Below are 9,339 nucleotides of genomic sequence, written 5' to 3'. Positions count from 1 at the left end.
TAGCATGTGGACATATTGTGGCATAATATTGTGTCCTTACATGCTACAGAGTGAAGGTTATTTCTCTGAAGTTGAATTTGGCCCCACCGATTAGAGGAACTGATCTATTTTTTTGCATTCCAACTACAACAAGGAATGAATTTTCATCCAGATCATCAAAACCACCAGTCATCTGATTGTCTGACCTCTGAAGAGGGGAGTATCAACATATTTATCTGATAATGCATGCATGCATCCTGTCTTTCTAATCTTCTCCCTCTTTATCCTTTCCTTCTCATCGCTCTTGTCATGTAATACTGGCACCCTTACAAAACCTTCAGCCAATCATAATGCAAATTAGCATACAAAATATGACATACATTGCTCGCATTTATATGCACGTAAGTGAGACACTACCAAACACTAGTCTGATTATTGGTCTGAAGCACATGCGCCCAACAAAGCACTAGAGAAATCGTCTCAACCTGCAGCTACTGAATCAATTTACATAACCGAATGTAAGACCATTATTACCACAAACCTACAGTGCTGCTTGAAAGTTTGTGAACCCTTTAGAATTTTCTATATTTCTGCATAAATATGACCCAAACCAATGTGAGAAAGGCCTTTAGTTGCTTAGAAGTTAGCCTGCAGTCCTTTGAAACCTAGTGGACTTTTACACGTCTTGCTTTTAGAGTGTTCTTTGTTGGTGGACCACTCCTGGGTAGGGTAACAGGTCACGAATTTCCTCCATTTGTACACAATCTGTCTGACCGTGGATTGGTGGGGTCCAAACATTTTAGAGATGGCTTTGAAACCTTTTCTAGCCTGACAAGCAACAGCAACTCTTTTTCTGAGGTCCTCAGAGATCTCATTTGTTTGTGCCATGATACACTTCCACAAACATGACCAAACTTTGTTAGGTCCCTGTTCTTTAAATAAAACAGGGCACACACTGACACCTAATAGTCATCTCACTGATTAAAAACACCTCTGAACAGATGGACTCTAATTTCACCTTCGAATTAATAGCTAATCCTAGAGATTCACATACTGTTGCCGCTCACAGATATGTAATAATATTGGATCATTTTCCTTAATAAATAAATGACAAAGTATATATTTCCATCTCATTTGTTTGACTGGGTTGTCTTTGTCAACTTTCAGGACTTGCATGAAAATCTGATGATTTTTTTGGGTTATATTTATGCAGAAATATAGACAATTCTAAAGGGTTCACAAACTTTCAAGCAGCACTGTATATGAAACTACACATTGCTTAACTGAATATTTTTTTCATAGATTATGGCATTCTTCTAACCTTATTTTCAGGGGTTTATGGCTCTCAGTAGGCAAATAAAAATGCTAATACTATTAATATAAATTTATATTCATATTTTGTAAAAATATAAATCTCAATTAGGTAAACCTTTCCATTCTCATGCCTTAAAAATTGCATGAGAGGTGTAAATAGGTTCGATATTTCAGTTGGATGTAGGATGAGTTTCCCTTCTGAGCTTTTATCTCTATATTATTTATTCTAAAATGTGCATGCGTTAGCATAAATTTGTTAGCTTTTAGCCAAATAGATTTTTAGATTTTAGCTTTTCGTAATTTAAAATACTCTCCTTGCGTATTTAAAAAAGCTATCCTTGAAACAATTCAGTCCTTTCCTAACACTTGGAAAAAGGGCGAAAAATACAGTGTTTTGATTGGCTCTAAAATCATTTTTGGCTGAACAAAGTGAAGGAGCAAAGGTTGTGTGAATTTGTGCTAAATCTAACTAAAATAGGAAACACGGCAAATGACCAGTGCTTGCGTAAATAACAGGGAGACAGCATCTGTGACCTGCATCCCTTGAGTATAGAAATATGCATCATAATGTGCAGCCAATTGTAGTTTCCGTTACTTCAGCAGTTAGACGGACGTGAAATTCCTGTGACAGTGAATGTTTTAAAAATGAAAATGCAGCCATTATTGTCAATTACTCACCTCATGTTGTTTCAAACCTGTAGAACTTACTTTCTTCCATGTAACACAACAAGAGAAAGCTTTTGACACTGTTCATATTGAACTGTCAAATGCCAAAAAGGGCATACATTTGTCACTGCTTTTATAGTTTATGGATTTGTGACCGTTTTGTTGGCCTGATAGAGAAAGTGTCATAAAATTCCTTACTTTGCCAAAATGTTGACACTGATTTTACTGAGGCATTGATTTTAGGACCACCAAACTTGGGATGAAACCAAAATTTCACCAATTTCAGTATCACATTTGACATTTACTGCACATTTACTTCTTTTCCTGGAGTAACAGACAAAAGACTCATCATGATTAATCTTAACGAACTGTTTAATTTACGTTAAAATGACTTCTTGGTTTAATTTAAGCCACTTGCTTCAAATCAAAATCCAATTTCATGTTTCTGAACACAGGCCTGATATAGGGGATTTTTGATTCCCAGCACACTTTGCATTAGACTGAATGTGGAGAGTAAAGGTCAGAATTGCTTTATGTGTTTTGAGAATGTGTGTTTAGTGTTACGTATTTTGTTGCATTGTGGATTAGAAGAGTTTCCATCATTGGAGTTTTAAAGATTACCATTATGAAGAGTGAAGCTTGAGCTTAGTTTGAGGCTTTAGCATTACAAGAATTTGTTGAATATGCTATCAACCAGAGATATTTCTAAGCAAACAATCCTTTCTATTTTGTGCTCACATATGGCTGCTGTTTTTTGTTTTTTTTAATGAAAAAATGTGTTTATGATGTTTGTGCTGTTTCTAGCTAGCAGCTAACTTATTTGACTGAATTTTTTTTTTTAACTTTAAATCCAATGTACATTTTTGTTTTGTGCTAAAGTTTTTTTTTTCATTATTTTAAAAATCAACTTAATATGTAATTATTTTATTTTTGAAGTTATTGCTTACATATTGTGACATTATGATTAATTCGGACATTGAAAAGTTTTATACATTGCTGTGCATTCGTATGAATTACATACTTATGTAAACACATGACTGCATGATTGACAGGTCTATCACATGGGGGGGGGCTTTACAGAATAGAGCTGTCAGTGCTACATGTGAACTGCCAGTAGTGGAATGAACTGAGAAATTGAGTGGATTTCTGTCGCCGCTTACTGTGACCAATGACTAGGTATTGTTTTACCTAGTTTAGCTCTGAAGGAAGGACCGTGCTGAACAACGACTATCATCATCATCATTAATCTTCAGAAAGAGAAGTGCCAGACCGACAGCCCCTCAACTGAGGCGTTCAATAACAGAAGAAAACAACTGCGGCGCAGTGCGTGTGATTTACAAACGTGGATTATGGAGAAGTTATCGACTCAATTTTAGGATAATTTCCAGTCGAGATTGCTCAAATCATCGGGATGGTTGAAGAGTCATAGCAAGGTAAGCGTTTGTTTTTCGGGAAACATTATAGTGATTATTGTGAGCGCTTTCCATGCCGTTATTGTTGTGTTGCGTGCACTTGTTGGGTCTGTTTTTGAGCTTTTGTTTGTTTACGATCATATAGTCTATCTATGAGAACTCAGTCATAGACAGAATGCTTAAAATTAACAAAGTTTTCAAATGAAGCCTTGATAGCATTGTTGTTTAAACTTTTGCATGATTTATTTTATTCAAATTAATACTGTACAATGTCTTGCTTCAATGTTGTTTTTTTTGTTCTTTACATTTTCAAATGAATGATAGGCTACTCTGTTTCAAGATGCTCAGTACATCATTGCAGCTGACAGATACAGACAGTTTTCACGGCTAATCTGCGTTTGCGTTTGCAAAATTGGTGGTTTGTTTTTAAGTTTCAGGAGAATAACATTGCCATAAGGAAATAAGTTGTTTAAAGTCAACACATACCAGAAGTGCAGGATTTATCTACTGATGTTTCACAAAGTTCATCAGATATGATATTAATAATTATTCAGGAATTGATAACGTTTAATACAATACAGAAATCGACTTTATAGGTTTTTAACAACTTGTGATTCAGTATGTTTATTTTAACAGAATTTAATAAATGAACATCCATGAAAGCCTTTACATCAGACAGATGTGCACATTTATAGCAACCCACTCTGATTCCTCCAACAAAAGAGCGGTTATTCTTCAGTGCTTTTATAGCAAGTCACATTTCTCTTGTTAGTTCTAAGAGGTCATTGCACATTAGACTCTTTTTTTATGAATGGAATTTAAAAACTGACTTGTCATGTGACAGCTTTGAAATGATTATTGCATGCATCAAGTGGTCATCTCTTAGAACTTAAACCTATTTTATGAGATTTATTTATTTAGAAAACGTATTTGGGGGAGGGGATTCTCTGTTTACCCAGTCAACAATTTGAACTCACAATGATTTCATATACTACTCACACGGTGAGGATCACAGTATGAGGATCGTTTGAACTCACAATGATTTCATATACTACTCACACGGTGAGGATCACAGTATGAGGATCGTGTGATGTCACTGTGATCATCGCATGATCTCACGTGTTGACTGGGTAGTAAACTCACACATTTTCTAACACGAGTTTGCAGCGGCGGGGGCTTTAAATGAAACACGGATGCAGCATCACCTCTGATTGCAAAAGCTGTGTGTCAACAGAGAGTGTAGTGAATGCTCATTAAGTTAAGCCTACTGTTTTTTTTTCTCCATAAATCCACTAGAAGCTTTAAAGTGACTAACAGTGCTGATAGGAACCTCAATACTGTGTCCATTTTAGCTCTAGTTTCAATTAGTTTTAGATAAATTATTGTCTAAAGGTTTGTTTTGAGGTGTTTGACAGGTGTTCTTTGCTACTCAATAGCATTCTTTTGACATGACCTCAACTTTTTGGAAAAAACAGTCTATATAGTGGAGACTTGACTTACAAAACACAAAAAGGTGGCATGGCTACAAAATCAAATGTAACTACTGTAATAGGAAGCAATTATAGTGAAGTATGTCTGTTGCACTAGCAATCTGTTCTGCTGAACATGCCTGGCGGCGGGAAGGAGAAGACACTGCCATCTCTACAATAACACAGCGTTGTATAAAAATCCTGATGTAGCAGTTTTTTTACATGTTCTTTTGTCTTCCGACTAAAACTGACTAAATTGCTTTATTTCACAGATTTAATATTTTTTTAAACGTTAAATAACTAAATACATACATTCCACAATCCTCAAAGGGTTAGTTCACCCAAAAATGAAAATTAGGCTGTGTTTTACTCACCCCAGAGCCATTCTAGGTGTATATGACTTTCTTCTTTCAGACGAATGCAGTCGGAGTTAAAAGGAAGCAAAGTTTCCTTACTTTAGCAAAGGAAAACCAGTCTCCTCTTGGCTTATATCGAAATCCTCCGACATTCTTCTTTACAAATCCCCGTTTTGTACTTCTAATTAGTGACCGTTGTTTTGTTTTGATCTCTCCGCTGCGTTTCCGTGTGCGTCACTTCTGAGCTGCGCATGCGCAATGCTGACCTCATACGTCATCCACCTAGATTAAAGATTAATCTAGCTAGATTAAAGTGATTATTACGTTTTGAATATGGATTGTTCACCTTTTTTTTAATGGATGGGCTCTTTTTATTTAACTGAAGCATGCAAGTTGCAACACCCGCTGAGTGGCATTAAACAGCTTGAAAGATCAAAGACAATTTTTAATATAACTCCGACTGGATTCGTCTGAAAGAAGAAAGTCATATACACCTAGGATGGCTCTGGGGTGAGTAAAACACAGCCTAATTTTCATTTTTGGGTGAACTAACCCTTCAAGGACTGCCAAGAAGCAGTTTATAGGCACATTAGTAATCTAAATTATTAAATGAATAAATAAATTTACTGATTAACAGACAGCAAGTTTCCTGCAAACCTCAAGATACCAAATCAAACGATATGCCTATATCTAAATATCATCTTTATAGATAAGTCCATCTAGATAAGTGGTTTTATCTGGTATTGCTTGAGGGCCTGGATTTCTGCAGTATCACTTTTCTGTTCTGTGATTTAATTCATTTTGATCATTTAATTTGGAACTGTCAAATGAATGAATGTGTCTAAAGAAAACCCCTGCTGTTACAGTAATTAGCAACCTTATGTGATTTACTGTGATTGACATTGGAAAGGTATAAATAGGACAGATAGAGGTAGGTGCAAAAATCACACACAAAATCACATCGTATTTATTCCAGAACTACGTGTAATTAATATCTTGAAAGGACTGACCAAATGGAAAGAGAAGATTTCGCTAAGTCACTAATGGTAATCATTTGGACAAGCATCAGTTTCAGTATTGCCAGTAATATCTCTGTAAATATATGTAGAACTTATCTATGATAGCAAGATTTGTCTGATATAGTGCTAAATTGCACTTCGTTAGAAGACCTATCATTAAACCTTGGAAATTGCTCTACTTACTGCTGAGAGGAACTGCTGAGAAATTATATGGCTAGCAGGTCTAACTCATGTCTTATTCCTATGCCATTTTTCACCACTGTCTCAAATACATCCGTTTTGTGAGGGGCAGTGATATATATTTAATTTGTATCTTCATGCTGCTTACATATGAACATTTTTCATGAAAATGCATGCACTCAAGGACTCAGTATGTATTGATTACAGATATGAAGAGAGTGTCTTCATGTACAGTAGCCGATAAGAGATGAGGGGGTTTGTAGAGCTTAATCTGGAGCCTCAGAAGATTGGCAGCAGGTTTTTGAATTGTAAAGCTGTTGGATATGGCTCCCCTCCAGATTATGTCTCAAACTGAGTTCAAATATTATTCTGTTTTCGTTTTTGTTTTGAATTTTTTTCCCATTTATTCTGCAGGAAAGTAATCACACTCCTCAATAAGGCCCTAATGGAGAATGAGACCATCCCTTTGGGCTATGTCCCACATTACCTTCTTCAAGGAGATCCCTTTGCTTCCAAGCTGTCCAGGGAGGCAGACATAGTGGCGGCGTTCTACATCCTTATCATCGGTAAGTGCACAAGGTCGTTGTTCATGTGAAAGTGTTCTTTATAAGCAGCATGTGAATTGTCTTGGATAAGATCAGAAATAATAATTTAATCATTTGAATTCGAATATTTAATTTAGGTTACAGCAGAATGTCTGGAGTTTTAGTGATTGTACTTATTTCTTGTTGATTTTAAGAAGTTTGTCTTGTAAAATGTCTTCAAACAAGTATTTGTAGTGAATTTAACATACTGAAATTTTCATTATATTTTAGTTACCAACAATTGCATGATAAAAGCATCAGATATTTTAATGACTCTCAGTGATGTCAGATAATCGGGTTTTGCAGTTAGATTTATTGTATTACTTAATCTTGCCTGAACATATAACATCCTTGGCTTGCATAAGAACCACTTATTTTTAACGTCATGTTGGTTGGTAGGGCCTATGTGCTAATGAACAGTCTTGGGAGTAGACACATTGATATAATCTTTAAAACAATGGGTTCAAACCCCAATTGTTCATCATGAATAAAGCCCACCCAAGAACTGTAACATAGCTGAATATGTATTTAATGCATTTGTTTTTAATAAATATGTGTGCACCATTGCCATGTGTACTACTGGCAAAAGAGAAAAGATTCTGCAAGATTCTCCATGTTTTGTTAATAAATTGATGGATTTCATTAGACTGTTCACAGAGACACCCAATTATTTTTGTCATTTTAATGAGAACCTTGTACAATTTTTTATCTTTGACTCTCAGATATTCATTATTAGCTATTTTTGTCCAGGAAGTCCATTGTATTGGTCTGCTGAATTCAATATCGGAAGAATGCACACCTACCATACATATTTATTTCACTGATGTTGTTATGCATTTTAAAAATGTATCTTGAAAATTCCATATATTCCTCTTTCAGCTTATTTGTCTTGTTTGTCGTGTGTGAGCGTGCTCTGAGGTTATTAAAAATCAAAGCATGTGTCTAGCGTTTTAAGATGTTTGTATTGACCAACAATAGTAGCATGTGTACATATAAATTATATAAGCACATTACAGAGATTTTTCAGTGACTGTACTGACACAATGAATGCCTACAGGTACATTAACCAGCATGTATTTGATTCCTTCTGAATCGAAAAAGTTATCAATTTAAATGAAATGTTTAAGAAAGGCTAAAAGGTGCAGAAGCTACAGTAAACACATTCTGAATTCTTAGAACCAATACTTGACTTGTAACTTTTACTTAAATTAGCTAAAAACTGACAGTCACTGAGACACTGAGACTTGTTCAATCCTCTCACGCTGTCATTGAGATGTCATCCTCTGTCATATAGTGGAGTTTGTTTTGAGCAGTGTCATTTAGTCCATGTTACATGCTACATACAGGGGAGATCCTGGTTGGTTAATTTTTTTTTACTACACTGAATATTTTTGTGGGTGGGTTTATGTTTGAATGGCAGTTTCTCTGTAGGTACATACTGTAGTATTGTTTGCCAGAAAAAAAAAGTTAGTTAATTGAACACATTATTGTAGGATTTTTTTTTACTACACTGAATATTTTTGTGGGTGGGTTTATTTTTGAATGGCAGTTTCTCTGTAGGTACATACTGCAGTATTGTTTGCCAGAAAAAAAAAAGTTAGTTAATTGAACACATTATTGTATTGGTGTATTTTTATTGGCTTTTCAGGAAAAAATTTAATGTTTAAATAATAATAATAATAATAAATAAAATAGTAATAATAATAAAATGCAAAACAATTCATGAAATAGCAAAAAATATAAAAGGTGACATATTCTTTTTGTACTTTTTAATCCTTTGTATTGCAGAGGTCTTTGTTTCCCCCTTTTTTTAAAATTATTTTCATGAATTTCTCTCTAAACCAGAATAAACATTTCTAAAACTGACATGACCTCTCCAAGAGAATGATTACTATGTCCAATCTGTATAGCTGTTAGAAATAATTCAGATGTTTTGCCACTACATGTCTTTTACGAAATACGCTTTTGAAAAATGTAATTTAAAAATCCTTTTTTTGTTCAGCACAACATCATTTATAGCCCAGTCATCCATCAATAACCATGGTTGAATATTTGATTGCCAACAGATTTACCAAGCTGTCTTTCAAACAATATATATACAAATAAAAAAAAAGGGAAAATACGCCTAAGCTGGATATAAGCTACAGCAGTCGGCTTAATTAAATGGCACAACAGGCAGCTCTCTTTTAACACATATTATTATTATTATTTGCTTAACCACTTTAAAATGGCTTTTTGGTTACAGCAAGATAATATATTAAATGGCGCAACAGGCAGCTCTCTTTTAACACAGACTTTAAAAAGGGATGGATGTTTGCTTCAAGTGATAGGCCAGTTAAGTGAAATTATATTATCTTGCT

Source organism: Sinocyclocheilus rhinocerous, unplaced genomic scaffold (assembly GCF_001515625.1).
Source record: "Sinocyclocheilus rhinocerous isolate Xijiao unplaced genomic scaffold, SAMN03320098_v1.1 scaffold68, whole genome shotgun sequence".
Taxonomy (NCBI): Eukaryota; Metazoa; Chordata; class Actinopteri; order Cypriniformes; family Cyprinidae; genus Sinocyclocheilus; species Sinocyclocheilus rhinocerous.
The sequence above is the reverse complement of the archived record's forward strand: the minus strand, read 5'-3'. Positions refer to the sequence as shown.